Source organism: Lonchura striata, chromosome 7 (assembly GCF_050655825.1).
Source record: "Lonchura striata isolate lonStrDom1 chromosome 7, ASM5065582v1, whole genome shotgun sequence".
Classification (NCBI taxonomy): domain Eukaryota; kingdom Metazoa; phylum Chordata; class Aves; order Passeriformes; family Estrildidae; genus Lonchura; species Lonchura striata.
In genome coordinates, this window is record NC_140709.1 from 38105353 (window position 1) to 38125788 (window position 20436).

Consider the following 20436-nt stretch of genomic DNA (forward strand, 5'->3'; position numbering starts at 1 on the left):
AGTGCTGCGCGCGAGACATTGCATTTTATTCCTTCCTACCATCGAGGCACAATGCCTCCCCCGGCATCAGCACTGATGGAGGCAGGAAGGGGTAGGGAAGGAATGGGAATAGATTTCATGCTGGATGAGTCTCCAGTTAGGAGTCCAGACTGTGGGCAGGGTAAAAAAAGAGCTTTGTTTAGTCTGCAGTCAGTAGTCTGCAGGAGCTCTGGGCCCAGAGCTGGGAAGTTGGGTGTCCTCTGCTAAGGCTGATGTGATTTACAGGGTTGGGATCTGACTATGGGATTGACAGAGCCAAAGCAGAAGGAAAAGTGTTCTGGAGAGCTTGTCTCAGTGCCAAAGGGTGGGAAGCAAGGATAGCTCCTTCCCTGCAGCCACATTTCTCCTCATGGCTGGGTCCATTCTTCCTGCCACCCTCTGTGATATCTGGACTGTTTGCCACATGCTGGCAGAGCTGTCTGAGGAACCTTGGGATGCACTGGTGGGGATGAAGGAAGCTTAGGATGGCTTTGACATTGCTGCATGGTTGGGATGTCCTGAGTGATGAGGGTTAAGGACATTTCTGCCCAGCTCTGGCTGCGTCCGTGAGAGTGGGAAGCACCTCCTGAGTCTCTCCTGGCCTAATTCCTTCAATAAATAGGATACTGCCCGAGCAGGACTCCACCGGCTTGGTGAAAAGCTAGGGCTTGCAGCAAGGCCGTGGCTTTGTACCACCATGGTCTTGCCAGTTCCTCCAGCAGTATAAAAAACTTGTTGTTTTTGGTTCCAACGCCATTGGAGGAGCTGAGTGCCTGAGTTTTCTTGGCACTGTTTCAGGGCAATATCTGCTCTTCTTGCTTGATCAACATATCTGTTAATTACATTAAGGTAATCTGACCTGGGCTTTTGCAAAATCATCCTCCTGCTGCTGAAGGTGGTGGAAACCCTCCCTGAAGAGAGCAGCAGAGCAGCACATGTGGGATCAGAGGGTGGCTGGGAGAATCTGGGCATCCAAGCCCTGGAAAACACCGTAGATGGTAAAGATGTGTCAGCTATCTGATATCCTGGTGGTGCTGGTCTCACACTGGCCTTATATCCCCATGTGGTTCCAAATCCAGAGGCTGGCAAAGGGCATACAGTCCCTAAGAGATGCAGTTTGCATTGCTAAAAAAGCCTGGAAGACTGAAGAGCAGCCTTTCCCTTTAACTTGTGCCTGGCCCGGGGAGGAGCAGGATTTAAGCACGTACCTAAATTTCAGCATGTGCTTAAAAGTGTTGTGTTGAATGGGGACCCTCTTGAGCTTTAGCTGAAGTGCTGTTCTGAGCAGGGCCAGCAGACTGTGGAAGTCACCTCTTGTTGCCTCTACCCCACTGTGTTGGTGCTCATCTCAGCTCTCTGGCTGTTCACTACAAGGAGAAAATCACTTCATTTACTTGCTGCTCACTCAGTAACTGAGAGCAGGCAGGTTGGGAGAGTCTCACATCAGCTGGGAGCGAGACATCTGACCTTGTCTCTTGTCTGTCTTGTTTCTGTGATCCTAATTCTGCTCTAAATTAATTCTTTTGTTTAGCTGCTGGGGGCTTTTCTTCACTCCTTTTTGTTTTCGCATGAATGCTTGTCTCTATATTTAGGTCTGCCGGGGCGGGATGTTATGAATAATTGTTGATTGATATTATTAAACACTAACACGCTTGGCTGTGTTGCACTAATGATGGGGCTTTGGGGATATGCAAATCAATTAATTGCAGTAATTGCTGTAATAGCTGTTTTGGAGGAGGCTGTTGAAGAGCCCTTGGGAGAGAGGACAAAGATGGAGACGGAGACGTTTGGAAGTGCAGAGGAGAAAGGGTGCTTAAGTGTCACTCGAGAGGCTCCTTCAAGTTGCCAACTTGTAAAGTGGGGTTTGTTTTGCTCTCTAAAACCTACTCACACCAAATCCTCTCTTGCTTTGTTTCAGAGTTACCCCAGCATGGCTACTTCTGGACTTTTCTGCTGCAGTGGAGCTGAAGAGGCTCACGGATGAGACAGAGCCTTTTCCAGGTAATCTCTTCCCTTAGAAATCTGGGAGACTTCCCTGGAGAACACCTGAGGGGGAAAAAAAAACCATCTCTAAGGCTAAACCTCTGTGTCACCTCACACTCAACAGCTTTGGTTTGTCAGCTGATTCTCATTCACGTCAAAGCTCTTTCTCCCCTCCTGTGGCAGCATCGGGGGCCTCACAGTGGGCAAAAAGGGACGTGAGGTGCCTCAAGCCACGGTGGGAAGGCTGTGAAGGGAATGGGATTTTGAGTATTGTGAGGATGGGGAGGAAAAAGTCTCTTCTGGCTTCTTCCCTGTGCTATATGTGTTTTCCTTGCCTTTGTGTATGATTGTATATTCTTTTGTCTGGCTTTCCACATGCAACGTGCCTCAGTCTCCGTGCTCTGGGGCGGGTGTTCAATGTGGTGCACAGATGGTGCTCCCAGAAATCCCGTTATTTGCTAATGGGATTTTGTGCTAAGCGTTTCCACTCTTCTTTTCAAAAGTCTGTGTGTTTGTGTCAATATAACCCAGACCCCCATCTTCCAGAGACACCCTCTTCCATGCAGCTGAAAACACCTCTTTATTTCTTTATTTGACCATTTTTTTAATCCCTGGGAAGGATGTCAGGACAGCTTCTGTGGGAGGCAAAGGTTGCAGGACCCAGGCAGCTTTGAGATCACCTTGCACTTTGAAGGAGGGTCAGGATAACCGGAGTTGGATGGGACCTCTGGAGATCCTCCAGTCCAACCCCCTGGCTCACCCGGAGCAGGTGACACAGGAACGCATCCAGGTGTGTTTGGATGTCTCCAGAGAATGAGACTCCATGACCACCCTGGGTAGCTCTGCCAGATGTCACAACCCCGCCAGGTGGCCTGGCCAGGCTGATTGGGGCAGTGCAATGTGCACTTGTCACCTTGCTGGTGGCCCTGCCCTTATATTTTGTACTGAGATGTACCTACCTATTCAGCAGCTTCCCCCAGGGTCCTGCAACATTTCAGTAATGCAGTGTTCAGCTATTATGCAGCTATTCCCAGCTATTATGCAGCAATTCCCCTCTGTGCCCTCCATTCTTCAAGCAGTGCTCGAAATCAGGATATAAATAGCAAAAGCCTGGAATATGTTGCTTTTGTTACCAGAGGCTTTTCAGAATAGGTTAGATGTGTGCCTGATGGGGATAATACAGATAATACTCTTCCAGTGTGGCACAGGGCTGGACTAGGTGACCTCCTGAGGTCTCTTCCAGCCCTCATTTTTCCATTCCTGCGTGACATCCCCTGCTAGTGGGTAAATGGAGCTTTGTTTTGTGTCACACTGGCTGGAGTGAGGTCAGGGCTGTGTGTCAGGAAGTTCCCTGTGTCTGCACACCCATGCACACCTCATCCTGCTCAGGGCTCTTCTCCTGGATGCTTCTCAAGCTCCTCTGCCATGGGAAGGTGAGTCAGAGCAAGGCAGAGGCTCTCCTGGTGCTGGCCAAGAGCTCCAGGTGGTTCCTCTGGAGCTGAGCTTAACCAGAAGAATCTCATCACAACCCCTGTTCACAAAGTCTGGGCAGCCTGAGGCAGGAAACCTGCCAAGGACTGTTGTTGCTGTGGTACAGGGCCACTGAGATGGTCACTTTGGGATTAGGAGTGGCAGTGGCTCGCTGACCAGGCAGAGAACCTGCTGTGTGCATGTTGACCCTTAGAGCCCCACTGTGCTTCTCTGAGCATCCAGGGCTGTGCTGTCCTCCAAAAGGGGGTCTGACACGCAGGAAGCCCTCATCTTCAGCTCTGGGCTGGGCAGCTGTGGTAACAAAGTAAAGCTTGTGGTCACGTCCACAGCACCTGGATCTGTCTCTAAGTTTTGTTTGGACCATCACTGCACCTCTTTAGCATCTGGCTGGCACGGTGTCAGCCCATCTATAGGGATTGTGGCTGCTTTGTCCAAATTTTAGGAGCTATGGGGAACTGTGGAGTGCAGCCCTCTGTGTCTCAGAGCCCTCCTCAGCAGCAGAGTTTGAGAAATAACATTTTTTTAGGTCTGCAAAAGATGGCAGGGAACCGGCACAGACACTTCTCTTCAGCAATGCCCCGCTGTGATCCGATGTCTCTGCGGGGAAAACAGCTCTTCAGAGGTGTTGGCTTTCCGTGCCCATCAAGAAATACCTCTTAGCCTCGTGTTTTTGCAGCCTCTCAGCTTCGCTGATTTTATCACCTTTCTGATAAGGGTGATTAGATCTGATTTGTTTGAATTACAGCTCGGCTGCTTTCAGCTCTCGCAGACACAACAAGGTGCTGCGCGGGGTAGGAGCAGGGAAGTGAGGAAGGGAGAGCCTTTCTCCCCCTCTGATAATAGTTAGCAGATGTGATACCATTAGCAGGTCAAGGATCTGAAATCACCCAGCAGCAGGAAAAACGCTGTGCTCGCCTGGCACTTGAAAGCCGTGCAGGGAAGGATGTGGCAAAGGCTGAATCATCCCGTGCTCAGCAGCACCTCGGAGCACTGCTCTGCAAGGTCTCACAAGCTGTGGGATTTTTAAGCAGCCCTGGTTTGGTGGTTTGGCTCCAGGAGCTGTTCTTTACGTTTGGAAAGACATCAGTGATGTCTTGTTAAAAATCAAGGCTGCTCATGGCTCGTTTATTGCTTGGAAGCTGTGAGCAGTCAGTTTGTCAGTGTGTCTTGTTTTTCTGGATGTGTGATGCCCCATTTCCCCCCTTTTTAGAGTCTCCTGGGCTACTAGAAAGACTTTCCCCCCTGAACTAGGTTTTGTGCAAGGCTGGTGCCCTACTGTGAGCCACACCATGATGCACACAATATTAAAACGTGGCTTGTGTTATCAGGAGATTTTTTTTTTTTTTTTTGGCCTAAAGTAGCTTTCTAGGGTAATTCAAAAACTCTGGGACAGGTCAGACAGATGACTGTGCCCTTGTGGTTTTGTCCTTTGATCTAGAGGCTGAAAATCTGAAAGAAAACACACGATTCGGCTGTGGGTTTGGTGCTGGTTTGGGCTCTGGGAGGAGCCTGACTTCTACCTGCAGGTGCATCTTTTCTGCAGAGCTTGTCCAGGAGCATCCCTGGCTCTTGCCCTTCTCAGCCCCTTGCCTTGCAATCTCTTCTCTCCTCGTGACAGAACCTTGTGGGATTGCTCTTTAGAAAAAAAGCTGTGCCTTAACTTTGGGTTTCAGTGGGAGCAACATGCTTTAAAAGCCATTCCTGGGCTCCAAACAGCCCTTGGAAAAAGAGCTTCCCAGGTTTCTGGCTCAAGGGGTGGTCATCAGATAGTAAGTGGTCACTCCAAGCACAAGGTCAGAGAGCTGCAGGAGTTTTAAGGAGACAAATTGGTTTGCTTACAGCATGCCAAAAAAGAACAAAATATCTGGGAATACTGGGATGAGGCTTGAGGAGTTGCTCTGGGAGAAAGGTGAGTGAGTTGCATCTTTAAAAGCTTCCATGGGGAGGATGTGGCAGCTTCACTTTAACATGGAGGTGTGTGTTGGGAAGGAAAAGTTCAGCCTGGGCTGTATTTTCATTGCTGCAGTGGGTGGTGGTTATGTGATCTACTGGTGGTCTCATGGCAAAAGGCCTATCCTTTTCTCTTTCCTCTGCTTTTGTTTTCCTTTTCCCCGCTCCCCTCACCTGCAGCAAGGTGTCCTCTAGGTCAGGTTTAGGGTGAGAGAAGGAAAGTCCATGTATTCAACCTAATGAGTGGTTTCAGTGCAGGCAGCATGAATGCAGAGCAGGGGGGGGACACAAGTGTGCATAGGTGTGTCTGGAAACACCAGAAATAAATACCATATATTTCACTCTAGTTTGCTTTTCTCTTATGCTGATGGCACATTTGCTAGCCCCACAGGTGGCCAACCCTTCCAGGTGGTGTCTGCCCGTATTGAGAGGCCCTGGGAACTCTCCTGCCACTGCTCTTTGCTGCCCAATGGCCACGGGAAGAAAACTGCAACACTTGCAGTGTGCCTGCTCTCTCCCACCTCCCCCCTGCATCTCCTTCCCCAGCTGCTTTGACCAGGTCGCTCCCCAGCTTTGATTCTCTCCTCTTGCTGAAAGACCTCCCGTGGCTGCATTGTCTGGAGAGCTCTGGTGGAGGCTTCAGAGCTGTACTTCCACCTCAGCAGAGAACAAGCTCTCATTAGCAGCCCTCGGGGAGGGTGAGCATCGCTGCTGCCTTCAAAGGCGGCGCCGAGGTGCCGAGCCAGCTCCTGGCCCCCAGTGGGATGGAGTTCTGCTGAAGGCACCAGCAGGATCTGGGGAGAACAGAAGGGATGCAGGTTCTGGAGCTGCCGTGGCTCCTGGACACGCCAGGTGTGAGTGGCGATGGCACCGATAAAAGTGCAGCAGGCCCAGCTCTTGGGAGGGTTTCCAGCTGCTGCCAGCACTGACTGCTGGTTATTCTAAAGTTCTCCTAGGGCTGCCCATGCCCAGATGGTGGCAGCTGCACCATCTGCAGAAGAAGTGGAACCTCAGTTGCTGCCAAGTGAAACCCCACTGAGGCTCAGGAGCCAAAGCCCTTGTTCCCCTCCTGACCCCCTCCTCTCTGAACACCTCTGCCAGGCTCTCTGTCTCCTCCCCCAGAGCTGCACCTTGGTGGATGAGCTCCAGATGGTTGGGTGGAACCTTGCCAAGCACAGGGGGCTATCAGCAGTGCTGGGGATGACTGTAGGCTTCCTGCTGGGGAAGTATGTGGAGGTCTGTTGGCTTCTTACTTCAGGCCCCTAAAAAAGCGCTCTCCCAACTCTTTTGGCTTTCCCTTTAACCTAATGAGTTCTTCTCCCTTTTCCAAAAAGTCTGAGGCCAGTCAGTACGAAAGTCTCCACAGCACCTCTTTGTCTGATTCCCCTTGTCTGGAAGTGTATCCGAGGAGTGTGGTGGGGTGGAGGTAGGTTGGACTTGGGCCATCCTTTGGCTTCTGCCATGAGTGCATAAACTTTTATCTTTTCAGTGTTACCATTAAGGGGAGTTGAAAAAAAAAGAGGAAAGGAAAGGAAACTAAACCACAAACAACTGCATTAAAATAATAATCAGAGCCTCATGAAAGCGCACAAAACCCCAGCAAACCCTCTGTGCTTTGAAACTTGAATCTTATCTCCCCCTGTCAAGGTTAATTGTTGCTGGGTTCAAACCATGGACAAGCTTTCATTAAGGCTGGAGATGGGAGCCATGGCTGGGCTGGGTGCGTTGGAGCAGAGTTGAATTTGGTCCAGTCTGTTAAGGAGGGAGTCACATCTGCAGCTACACAATTTCATTAGAGTTGTTGGATTTAGGTCAGATCTTTAATGTTCCTGGACTGTCTTCTCCCAGGGTTATAACCTGTGGAGCTGTTTTAAAGGTGGTCACTTAATTTCTTTCCATATAACTTTATTTCTGTCCATATCACATTGAAGACTGGAGTATTGCAATGTGATCAGATCTGGAGAGCTCAGAAAGAGCTGATAAATATTCCCCTCTATAAAGACTTTTTTAGTTTATGTGGTGGGGAGCAAATAGTCTGTCCTGGGAAGCAAATCCTCCTCATTTCTCACTTAATCAACCTACCAAGAGCCAGACATTGCTGGTTTTCTCTTTTTATTTGCTATTGCAGCCCAACCTGAGTGTTCAGGATTCCAGTTCTGGCTGTGGTTGTTGCTTCTGCAGCTCATGTTCTTCTAAAGAGATGCTTGGAGGAAACGGGCTTCTAAGAGCATTATCAATGAGAAAAATACATCACAGCATTTAAAATACACTAATGAAAAAGGCATAATGAGCGTTGGAAATAGTTTTATACCTCCTTAAACTAGAAAAAATAAAGATATATCAATATGACAGTCTCCCCTTACCCCACACACAATCATAGCTAGATTAATTTGGGAGACAGTTTTTCATATGCAAATATGTTTGGATTATGGTTCTGCTTGGGTAAATTAAAGAAACTGTTCAATGCCTCAATTTGGTCAACCTTGAAAGGGTTGTCTATCTCTGCTCTGTTTCCTGGGATGCTCAAGCAAAAAGGAGGCTGAGGAGATATTGGCTGAAAAGAAAATTAATTTATTTTCTCACTTTCAGGCATTTTTTATGAGGTGGATTAAAGAGTTTCTTGTGCCAGTGCTGGATTTTTTCCTTTGCTGGAATCTCTGGTGTTTGTGTTAGAATAAGCAATAGGGAAAACAAGCTTGTTTTGGAAATAACAATACTATTTTTCTGTTGTTGGGGTTTTTTTTCAATTTTCATGACTTTAATCAGAACTTTGCAAATTAATAATACTAAGTAAAATTCACTAATTCCTCTCCAAGCTCCTCTCCCCCAGCTGCACAGTAATTTTGCAAAGCATCTCCTAAAGTGGTGGTGATTTTGTAGGGCTGAGCCTTGGGTGGTTTCTGGGTTCTCCTGGTGTAAAGCAGGGGAGCTCTGGGCTGTACAGCCACTGGGTGCCAATGCCTCGAAGGAGCCCTTGTCCCAAAAAAGAGCCCAAGGTGCTGCAGGATTGGCTGTGCAGGATTGCTCCTGGGCTGTTTTGACACAAGGACCCCTCAGACATGGCTAACGGGATGTGGCCAGCCGTGACTTGACATGATTGCTTAGCATTCCATCCCCACCTTTCCCCCAGCCCGCTCCTTTCCTGTGGCTTGTTTTCATTTCCTTGCTAATTCAAGCATGTCTGATGTTAGCAGGAGGAATTTTTGTGTGGTACAGAGGTCAGGGAGAGCTGACTGGGACTGGATTTTACAGGTGACGTTCATGTGTAGAGGTGGGGGAGCAGGACAACAGAAAGGTCACGGAGATGGGAGCTGGGAGAATTGCTGTTGTGCTTGGTGGAGAAGCCTGGGAAGGGGAATGCAGTGGTGGAAATGAGGTTAAAACACTTGTAAATGGGTTCAGTCCATGGGGATTTGTGTTACTTTCTGCTGCTGGAGACACGGGAGTGCCTGCTCCCCTTCTGTGGTCACCAGCCCCTGGCACTGTGTGTCTTCACATGCCATACTTGGTCACCACAGAAGTGCTGGTGATAAACAGGTGTCCCTGGCATGTGGGAAGGAGAGTCTGCTTTCCTTGGGAATGCTTTCCCCAAAAACTGCTGCAGCCCTTTTGTGGGGCTCAGCCCATTCCCTGTTGTTGTGGCTGACAGAAACCAGACCCCTCACTTTGGTGTGGAGTCTATCCACCAGCAACCAGCTGGTGCTGGTATTTGTTATCAGCTGGGAAAGCCATCAGGAAGCTTTGGTTGGTGTTTTTTCCTTCCCTTTTTTAAAGATTTCCACACCTTCTCAGCTTTGCTCCCCACTCTCTGCTTAGTCCGTGTGGTTCCATGTGTCCCCAGCAGGGACCCACGCAGTGCCAAGCTGTAGGGATATCCCTGATGTGTCTCACTTTGGGCAGTCTGAACTTGGCAGCATTTCTATCAAATTGGACAAAAAGCTCTGGAACAGACTTTTTTCCCCAGTCAAATGCATTTCCATGCTTGAAAGGGGGTACATGTACAGTTTATTAAAAGCAATCCTTAGAAAGCTACAAGCTGTAACTTTTAAATTTCTTGTGGGTTTATTTTTGTAAAAAAAACACAACCCATGTTTTCTTCATTAATGGATGGTATTTACTTTAAGTACAGCAGAAATCTGTTGTTGAGCTTCAAACTAAGTAAATCTCCATTTATTAAAAGCCTAAGTGCCTCTACTTCCAGATTTTTTCATGGTACATTTAGGCTCCATGTTGGAGACTCCAGGCTGAGCAGCCTGAGCTCTGATCCAGCAAGAAGGGATCTAAAAGTAGGTCTGACTTTTGGGCTGCATTAAAGGCTGGTGCCATGCAGGGGTGTGAAAAGCCTTTCATGTGGCCACAGGAGGACTCTTCAGAAGCCAGCCTGTGTGGAAGAAAATCTGGGAGCAAGGCAAAGACAGGGATCCAGCCTGTTAGAGGCACCAGATAAGGTTTCATTTCTGGGAGCTGGTTCCTGTGCTGTAAAGCAAACAAAGCCTCACATTTGACTTTGCTCGTTTGGTTTTGCCTTTTCTGGAAATGTGTTGTTTTATCAAGAAGTGCTGGAAGCCTCTGAAAACTTGGTTTGCAAGAGGATTGAGCAGTTTTTGAGAGATTTCTGTGTCAAATCCAGCCAGCTGAGGAAGGGTCCTCCTACCACCAGTGTCTCCAGTTTATTACCAGTCTGAGTGATGCAGTTGGAAGGAGAGGTGGCACTGACACCAGCTGTGCTTCCTAAGCTTTGTATCCAGCTCAGTGTCATCAGGTGCCTTGCAGGCACCATCATTAGCAGATAATTGTCCCCTTCTGGAATCAGGTGAAGCCTTTGGACTTGCCTTTGATTTTGTCCAATGCCAAATGGGTACTGAAAGGCTTTCCCTCCTCTCCAGAGGTGCTTAATTCCAAAGGATCTCAAGATGAGATAGGTTAACAGCAACAGAGAAAATCTGTGTCCTTAGCACTTGGTGCTGGATTAAGGTGGGTGCCCCATTTTTAGAAGAGAGGAAAGCAATTTCTCCCCACTGGCACAGGCTCTGTCAGGCCCTTTTGCAGTATTCTAGTGCTGGTATTATATTAATAGAACTGGAAATAAGGAAGACAAGGGTTAGTCCAGCAAGGGGTGAAACCACCCCAGCAAAAAGCTCCAGAAGGCCTTGACATCTCCCTGCCCATCCCAGTGTTCAAAATGTCCACAAGACTTCTGTGTGTTGGGGGAACAATATGGTAGGAAAGGAGCAGATGCCACAGGTGATGCTCCTGAGGAGCTCTGCCCTCACCTTTCCTCTCTTCAGCCATCTTGGAATAATGAGGCCTGTTCCTAAATAAATCACATTAAATTCCACACCTTCTTCCCAGGCAAAACCACCCCGGAGTGATAGGCATTAGCATAAGCAAAGCTAATTCCCTAACTTATCTCCAGCGTGCCGTATAATTGATTTCATCAAATAAAATCTACCCAATAAAGCTCTGGAAGTGAAAGGAAAGCTACAACTTAATTGTAGCTCAGCCAAGAATCAATTATTCATCTTCTATCTTGTTTTCTGACAATTCCAGTGTGTTGGTGAGGGCCAGAAAAAAAAAAAGGACATTTTACAAATATTTCTGTCCCCTGGATCATTGGCATTTGATACCCAGACTGAAAATGAAAGAAAATTTTGCAGATTGGATCAGCCACCATAGCCACCATAAGGAAATATCTCTGTCAAAATGCCCAGCAATTAAGAGCTTTATCCCTCCATAGAGCTAAATATGAATTTTATATGTAAATTTGTTTATAAATTTTAGTTTATTTCTGTTGCTTCCCCTGAACACAGAGTTAGGGAAAAAAAGGGATTGAGAGTAACTTGTTTCATGATGTCTTCATTTCAGAGACACAATAAAAATGTAAAACACAATAAGAAGTTACAAGCTCAGTCCTTGTTTCCTGAGTGAAGATGTTTAAGAAATATTTTGGATGAAACATCTGCAGTGAAATCCTGCAGTCATTCACACTGAAAGATATTCAGCTTTTCTTTGTTTTCAGTGTAGAATTAAGTGTCATATCCAGGAGGAAAAAAAAGGAAGGATTGGACCACATTTATCCAATTTATTTTCTGGAATGCCTGGGTAGCAGGAGAGTGATGGATGGTCTGGGTGAGCAGGTGGTGCATAGGCAAAAATTGCCTGTGAAAATAAATGTTGTAGGAGTCCAGTCCAGCCAAAATGCAAGATGTTCCATTTTTTCCTCAAAATGGAACTGTTTCCCTTTTGGGAATAGCTTGGATCTCTCCAGTGAGAATGTCAGCTGCAACTTTTGAAAGCTTTAGTTCTTCGTCTTGTCTCAATTTGTTGTTGCTTTTCACAACCAGAGAAAATGCAGGAGACGTTTCGACCATGTAAGAAGCCTTAAGCTCTTCAGAGGAAGATGCTGAGGGAAGTGGTGAAGTGACAACTCCTGTCTCCTCTGCTTAATCCTGTCAGCCTTGGGATTTCAACACGGGCTGCTGAGATGGGAGCATCACCTTGATTTGGAGCTCCAGTCCAGGTGGGTGGAACAGGCTACATCTATGTAGCAGCCTGGCTTCAGCAGGGATTAGTCAAAGCAGCCATAACACGGCAAGCTTTTAATTCTGGGGACGCCCCATGTTTGTCTTCAAGCTGAGAGGCTGCAGAGGTCAGGGAGGGTTGGGAATGGATGAAGGTGGAAAAAGGAATGTGCTTTCCAGAGCCTTGAATTTCCCTCATCCACCTGCCATACAGAGCTGGCCTTCACCAGAGATACCTCTCCTTGCTTTCCCTGTTTGCACAGCTGTGTTTGAAGCAGGCTCTTGCAGCACATACATTCAGAACAAATATCATCCTTATTCATCCTCCCCCTGCTATTCCTTGTGTGCAGGATCAGCAGCTTGCAGCCCATGCCTTGAATCCTGCAAGATGCTGCAGCTACCCTGAGAAGCATGGCCTTGAAACACATCCTTCCCCAGGCCAGGCACCAGGACACTGGGAGTGGGGGCTGGAAGGTGCCTTCAGCCAGGCTGAGGATCCTGAGAGAGGTTTCAGTCTGCAGGGAGGAGCAGCGAGGTGTGACAGGGCTGCCTTTGTGCAGCTCATTACACTCCTGTCACCGATTTCTGAACGGAGTCCTGGCGCTGCGACAGACCAGGTTTGCTTTTACTAAAAACAGAGGGGTGGGTTTTTATTTTTCTTGTACCAAAGTATGTAACTTTAGATGGCCATCTCTGTGCCTGGTCACCTCTGAGATTTTTTTTTTCCCATCACTGACATTCACCTTGATAAGCTACAAAGAGGTAAAAACTACAGTGGCTTGCTGTGTCTTGACTAGTGTCTCGCTTTGATAGAAATCCTCAGGGTAAAAAAAACACCTTGTGCAGCGAAAGCAAAGGCTGAAGTGGCTTTCATGAAGCAGGCTCAGTTCCCCTGGAGGACTGACATCCCCATTTTTGAGGCCTAATTGCATGAAGTCTCCTGTGATAATTTCTTAGACAGCGATGAAAAGCAGCTGGAGCCAGCCCCTGGCATTGAGGGGTATGAGCCCAGCGGGTCGGAGCAGTGTCTTGATAGGGCAACAAAGAGATCCAAAGCCTTGGACAACAGTGATCCTGTCGGATGTGCTTAAAGCCTTTCTTCATCCATTGCTGACACAGATCCCCGGGGGTGATCAATATTAAAATGCTTCCCTGGAAGGTGTGTTTCCTGTGCAATTTGGGACGATGTTGTGAAGATAAAGGAGTGCTTTTGTATGAGGTGGTGGTTGCTTTGGAGCGGAGGCAGTGTTTGTAAGAACCCTCAGTCTGACACAGGGCTGATGACATCAGCCTGGCCACACAGGGTGATGGCAAGGACCCATCAGCAGCACCTGCCTTTGTGTGGAGGGACCACAAGCCAGGCTCCTTGCAGCAGCAACCTGGAAGTTTTATATTCCTGGCTCCCCTTTTTCACTCCATATTTCAGGATGAGGCAAGGCTGTGCTTGCTCCCTGTGTGTTATCCTGCCCCCAGCGTTCCCCTTCCTTGCTTTCCCGGTGATCCAATGTCCCAGCCCCCGGGCTCAGCAGTGTGTGGGGTATTGATTTCTGTTCCACAGAACGATAGCCTTCAAAGGATGGCTGGGCATAATGAGCTGGGCAGCTGCCAATAGCTCCGTGTCACCAGCAGCTTGTGACTCTCCGTGTGTCAAAGCTTTGCTGCCCCTCAGTACTTCAGATGGCTTTGTGTCTGTAAGAGCAGGCACAATGTCTCAGCTTCTTGGGGTGCGCCTACATCTTCTGAACCCTTTTTGAAGCTATTTCTGCATTTGATTTGACAGCCTAAAGCCCACAGAAGGCAAGAACATAGGTTTGGAGGCATGCAACCCCTACGTTTTACTTGGACATCATAGCCCCTCATAAACCCTAAGGAACAAGCAGTTTTGAAAGCCCTCTGCAGTAATGATTTATCATTTTCTGCAGCATCAGCATCACATTGAAGAACAAGGGGCTTTGTAATGTAGTTGTACACTTTTCCTAAAAGTATCTGAAGTGCCTCATAGGAATGTGTGATTGCTCAAGATGCTTCATAATTTATTCCTTCTCACATTTTTCAGCTGTGCAATAAAACATTGGTGAATATCCAGGAATGAGGGTCCTTACAGATGGCACTGACATGTATCAGACTCACATGAAAACCCCCATATCACTTGCAGGAAGGAAAAAAAGAAGGTAGGAATGAGCTTCAGAATTTCCTGAACCTATGTGGTGAGTTTGAAATTCCTGAAAAGGTTTTACACGTGGTAGTTTTGTTTCTTGAATCCTCTTCATTCTCAGCAGTGTTGTTTTAGTTTAAGTACTTGATAGGCTGATGCTGAGCTGGTAGCAGCATCATGTCCTAAAGGATTCCAAAAGCAGCTGTCCCAGAGTGTGAAGTTCCACTTGTAACTCAGAGAAGACCACAATGACCAAATGTATGCAAGGGATTACAAGCCCCACTTGCCTCTTGCTGGTGAAAGCAGGCTTATGTCATCCCAGATACCTTTTGAGAGTAAATAAATGGCTTTGTTTTACATTATTTGAGGAAATTTGCTCTGGTGACTTCAGTGACCTGAAAAACACTTGTAGCCATTTAATCTGGTTCATTCAAGTTCTGTGTGGATTTGTTATGGGGATGTAAATGCTGGTTGAAATCTTACAAAGATAAGTTTTTCTTGAGTGGGAAGGCCAATAGACTGCAGTTCAGTGAGTAAACAGAGAGGAATATTTATATCTGGCTCCACTTTGGGATTTCTAGCTCACTGCTTCTCCAGGCTGAATGCCAGCAAATCCTTAAAGGTAAGGCAGGGCGTGGGGGTCCTTTGACAAAACAAGTCTTGAGGGGTTGAGATGCCATCAGCATACCCCTGTCTGCTTAAATTAGCTGATGCAGAACTAACAGTGGCCTGTGACTCAGGGTATGAAGTAAATACCAGTCACTGCTGAATGTTGATCTCTGGAGCACAGGAATTGTTCATGGCGTGTTGACCTACCCTGAACTCCTGGGCAGTCCCGAGAGTTACTGATGGTTACAGCCCAAACACAGTGAGCAGCACTTTTTCCTCTGTGCAAACACACTGTGAGACCAATGCCAAGTCCCAGGGACTGCCCTAAATCCATCTTGGTTTTTCTCTGGTTTCCCAGCATGTCCAAAGCATGAGGAGCTGTTCTGGAGAGACTGGTCATGGGCACCAGGTGTTTGCCCTGCCATGGCTGGCCATCCCTGCTACCCAGACACCTGTCTGCTGGTAAGTACTTCATGCCAGATCCTGAAGGATGAGCCAAAATGTCTTGATAGCCTGGGAAAGCCCCGAGAGTGTGTGTAATGTCTGTTTTGCGAGACCAGTCATCATGTGTGGGCCTCTTGCTCAACTGCAGGCTGCTCAGTGAAGGTCTTCCAGAATGGTTGGAAGTGCCTTTTGCCCTCTCCTTCATCCATCTGGCCATTCATTGTTTGTTGGGGGATCCAGAGAATTTAGAGGGACTGGCAGAAGTGGCAGCTGGCCTGGTGGCAATCCTGCTGTCCCCTGGTTCCCTGTAATAACCCATAAATTACCCTCCCTCGCTTCTGGAGCCTGCGGTGGGTGTGTGCTGATTACAGCGCAGTGCTTGACTCATCATTGAGCTTGGCTTCAAAACCAAATGGATCCTTTTCTTTTTCGTGTCAAGAGCATGATTAAGTCCTCCTGTTTCTGTGCAAGAGCCTGGAGCAGCTGCCTCCATTCTCCTCTGGCTGGACTGTTTCTCAGGATACAGGAGGGATGCCAAGGAAGCAATGTCTCTCCTGGGAGAGGGCTGGATGAATCATGTTAAGGGAACTCCAGCAAAAAGTTTCACCCACAAAGGGTGGGGAGCAGCAGCTGATCTAGACCAAATGATGACTTAACCTTGAAAATTAAGATGTTGTTCCTTCAATTTTTATCCTGCTGGAAAACTGAAAATATTTCCATGATGATATTTCCATGAAACTCCACTTTTTCTTTGGCAGAAAACCTTTATTCTGCCCAAAGTCTGCCTGTTGGAACACTCCCCACCTGCTCTACTGGTGGGCTGGGAGTTTTCCAGGACTAGCCTGAAGTTTCAATCAAGGAGTTGTTTGGGGGTTTTTGATTTGTTTATTTGTTTACTTTTAAGGCAGCCAAGCAAAACAACTGCTGGCAAGAACTTTAGTACCTGATTCATCCCTATAAAATTCTCTGCAAAGTGAGAAGGCATTTGCTTTTAAAACTGAATTTCCTCTGCTACTCCAAGCAAGAGTTAATAAAGGACTTGGAGGTGTTTGTTTCATTTTGGGTGCCTAATCGGTTCTCAATTTGTTTCAGATGAGCCATGTTAAATTTATCCCATGACCCTGCAATTACAATCTGTCTTTCCATCCCTTAAATAGCCACTCTGTCTTTTCACGCATTATTTTGGTTCACCTTCCTGGCATCCAGTTTTAAGTAAATATTTTAAGCTCTGAGGTGTGTGGTTCTCCGCTTTCCGCTCTCCTGGCTTCCTTGAGGACAGCAAGGGCTCCACCAGTTTCCACTGATGGGCTGCAGATCAGTTCCAGGTTTCTTTTCGGGTGGAGAAGTTTTTGGCTGTTTAGAGAGTGGAAAGGAGCCTCAGGGAATCTCCCTTTTCTCTCTGACAGTGGAAAATGGGCACTTTCTTTATCTTATGTGCCTTGGTGCAGCTGAAAGGTGCTGGAGCAGGCCCTGGAAAGGGAAGGTCCTGCAGAAAGAGGAGGATGGGCCCATCCTTCCTGGAAAGGGTGGAGCAGGGTGGCCTCTGGCTCTTCAGGACATCATGGAACGCCAACCACCAGATCCTGGGGGTGACTTCAGACTGGCTTGAGGATGGAACACCACCAAGGAATGACATTTCACTTGGATTTTTAAAGTTCTAGGCAGAACTTTTGCTCCAGGTCTTGTTGGTAACTGAGTTCATATTTTTGGCTTTCACTGCTTGGCCACAAGGAGTAAGCTTAGAAAGGGACTATCCATGAGGCAGTACTGGAGTTTTTCCCACCTCCTTCTCTTTAGGGCCTTCCCTTTCCTGCATTTCTTGTGCTTCTTCAGGCTTTATTGTACTGGCCAGGAAAGATGGAGTTGAAATAGCCACAGCTTTACTTTGAAAACTGATACATTAAATAGAGCTGCTTAACTCCCTTTATGTCAAGCTTATGATATTAAAATCAATAATTCTCCCTCTTTTCCAACTGGTTTTAGTGGTGTGAGCTGTGCAGAAAGGACTCTCATACTGTGACTGCAATGCACTTGGCACCTGAGCAGAGAAGGGGTAGGTGGTGGATAAAGACTGGGCAGGTCTTCTCTTTGCTGGGACCTCTCCTGATGGCTGGGAAATCTCCAGGGCTGTTTTTTGCTCATGTTTTTGCTGTTCTAAGTGGAACTGACTTATAAAAAGGAGTGTTAAGATAGTCCTGCAAACAAACACAGAGATGTTGAGAAGTTCAGCTACTGTGTGATGGGTATTTTTTGTGAAGGAAAGATGTGTCCATTAAAAAATACTTGAGTTTCCACATGCATAATGCCTAGACCTGCCTCAGCAGAGCAAATTCTTCTCAGGTGAGAAGTGATTTTACAAGGACAGGAGGAACAGCTTCCTACTGCCAGAGGGCAGGGTTAAATGGGATACTGGGATGGAATTGTTCCCTGTGAGGGTGGGCAGGCCCTGGCACAGGGTGCCCAGAGCAGCTGTGGCTGCCCCTGGATCCCTGGAAGTGTCCAGGGCCAGGTTGGATGGGGTTTGAAGCACCCTGGGATAGTGGGAGGTGTCCCTGGAATGGCAGGGGTGGCACTGGATGGGCTTTAACGTCCCTTCCAACCATTCCACGATTGTCCCAGAGCTCTCCAAGATGAGCAGTGGCAACTACCTGCAAAGCCCCTGTGGAGAGACTGATCTGTGCCTTTCCTCTGTCTGAAGGAGAGAAAAGTCCTTCCCATCACTGGTTTCTTCGAGATGGCATTGCTTGGCTGTGAATATTCATGTGCAGCTTGTTTCTGCAGCAAAAGTGTGAGCAGGGCTGTGATGCTGCTAATTGCAAGTGAAAGTGTTAATTTTCACACAGTTGTAAAAGAAATCCCAATTTGTGAAGATTTTGCTTGAGTCAGGGGTGAAGTTTCTGTCGCTTTTAGAAGATGCAGATGGGAAATGCTGAGTTGGAATATTCAGCCCCTCTTAAAATACTTTATTCCATCAGAAAGATTCCCAGGCTCTCTCAGCATGTTACTTTGTCAAACTCACCTTTTTTTTTTTTTCCCTGAGAGAGGTTGGAGTCTCTCGGGGAAAAAAATATTATTCAGCTTTCTATTGCAGCTTTGTTTAGTGGAGTTTATACATTCTTAGATCAAACATTATACAATCCGACCAGGAATCACACAATCACAGTGGGAGATGCAAGGAAACAGCATAATTTATTTTATAAACAAAGGCATCATCCACATTAAAGCACCAGTTAGTTAATAAAATGGGTTTTAATGCAATAAAAAAAATAAATAGGCAGCTTTCCCTGAGCTGTGTTTAGAAATGGTTTCACTCAGATGAGGAATGCAGCACCCATGTCTTCCCACAGAGGTTGCCTTCATCTCCTGAAAGCAGCTACCCTGGCTGGTTTTGTCTGGGAGGCTGCAGGGATTTGACCAGCTCCTTATTGTAAAATGGAGTGGATAATGAATGCCAGCAGAAGGACTAAACTCCATTTGATATTTATCCAGAGATGAACCAGCTGCTCTAGGTTGGAAATGTGTAAAAGCTTGGGGTCGGAGAGCTCTGAGGAGGCTTAGCAGGGACAGAAAAATGTGATGTCCAAGCATCACTAGATGTTGTCATCACCCACAGCTTGTTCTGGATGATGTATTCATTAGATCCTTTTGGGAGAGCTTTGCTGGTAAAGTTAGAACTTTGGGAGAATGGCCAAATTACTGTGCTTGGGCTGTTGGCTGGGCAGAGGATCCTCCTCAGTGATTCCTGGACAACCAGCCTCGCTGAGGAGCTGGAAAATTTGCTGAGTGGGGTTTGTGCTGTGGGCAAAGAGCTGGTGGATCGAGCTGCTGCTTCTGGAGCTGAGCCCTGGGAAGGAGGAGAGCTGGGGGCTGTCCACTTTTTCTGAGGATATATTGCAGTGTGGGTAGGGATCTGGGAATTATCAGCTGGATCAAACTTGCTTTGTCCAACAAACATTTTGACAGCTTCTGGAAGAGGAGAGAGGCCAACTTCAGTGAAGGCAGTGGTACAGCGAGCCAGGAGAATATTTCATTTTGGAGCTGCAGTGAGTACAACCTGGACTGCGAACCAAAAGCTGCAGAGAGTTATTACACACACGTGCACACAATAGAGCTCAGAGCCTGGCCACTGAGAACCTTCCTTGGGGATCCATATAAAATACCTCTCACAAAAGCTGCCCTGTGTGCAAGCAGAGGAACTCCTGCTAGTGACGTTAAAAATGGTAAAAAAATAAAAAAATAAAAAAAAAATCCAACAACCCCTTTTTCACACACATCCAAGTGGTGTAACTCTTATCTCGCTGCCAGTCTGTTGGAGATACCAGCACAGCTAAACAGCACACACCATATGGGACACTAAAAATGCTGCCTGGGAAGTGCTTTTCAGTCACTGCTCTGAACTGTGCCAATGTAAAAAAAGTCCCCTTTGTCGTGGTGGTGAATGAATCTTCTTGTTCCCCTTTTTGCCTGGATTTATGTTAAGCCTGGCTTTCAGCCGAGTTTGATCTGCTCACTTTATTGTATTGCAAACAGTAGTCAATGGCTCTTCAGCTTGAGATCGCCTGGATTTATTTTCAGGTCAAGTCAACTCTCCTTGACCCAAGTTTGAACCAAAATACATTCCCAGAAGATTCCCCCACAGGATATGGGATCCAGAGACAGAGTGACATTGTAATGAGTTCAAGGTTTCAGCTCAGTACAACAGAGCCCCTGTTGGTGCAGGGAAGGCACTGAGCAATCCTTATTTCAGCAGATTTTGTCACCCATCGGTCACCTCCCTTCACTGAGCAGTGTCACCATGGAACCCCAGGATGATTTGGACTGGAAGGGACCTTAAAGCTCATCTTGTTCCACCCCCCTGCCATAAGCAGTGACATCTTTGACTAGACCAGGTTGCTCCAAGCCCCAACACACTGCTGGTGTTTGTGGTCTGCAGGGAAGCCAGTCCTTACGGATGTGTTTGTATGGCTCTAACATGCCTCTGTGGAATTTGCTGTGCAGGCTTTAAGCAACTGATGAGATGGTCTGCATTCTCTTATTATTTTTAATAATGAAAAAGGCATGTCTTTTGGGACTGCCTGGCACAGAGGCAGAACCAGTTGATACTGTGTCATGAAGTGTAAAACACTGCTTTGAAGATTTGGGACAAAACCAGAATGAACTCATGGATTTAGGCTGGGTGATAAATCTTCCTTCAAAATAAGGCAGCCTTATGTTTGGTACAAAAGACTGTTTATTTCTTCTGTGGAAAAAAAAAAAAAAAGAAAA

The 20436-nt window shown here is 47.1% G+C and overlaps 1 long non-coding RNA gene across 1 annotated transcript; it reads left to right on the top strand.

Moving 5' to 3' along the window:
- The first annotated feature begins 1915 nt into the window (after positions 1-1915).
- On the top strand, positions 1916-15191 carry LOC146766967 (uncharacterized). Its single transcript, XR_014956836.1, has 5 exons — positions 1916-2019; positions 11787-11962; positions 12314-12580; positions 14020-14134; positions 15086-15191. It is a non-coding gene; the product is annotated as an uncharacterized LOC146766967 (long non-coding RNA).
- Positions 15192-20436: the final 5245 nt, after the last annotated feature.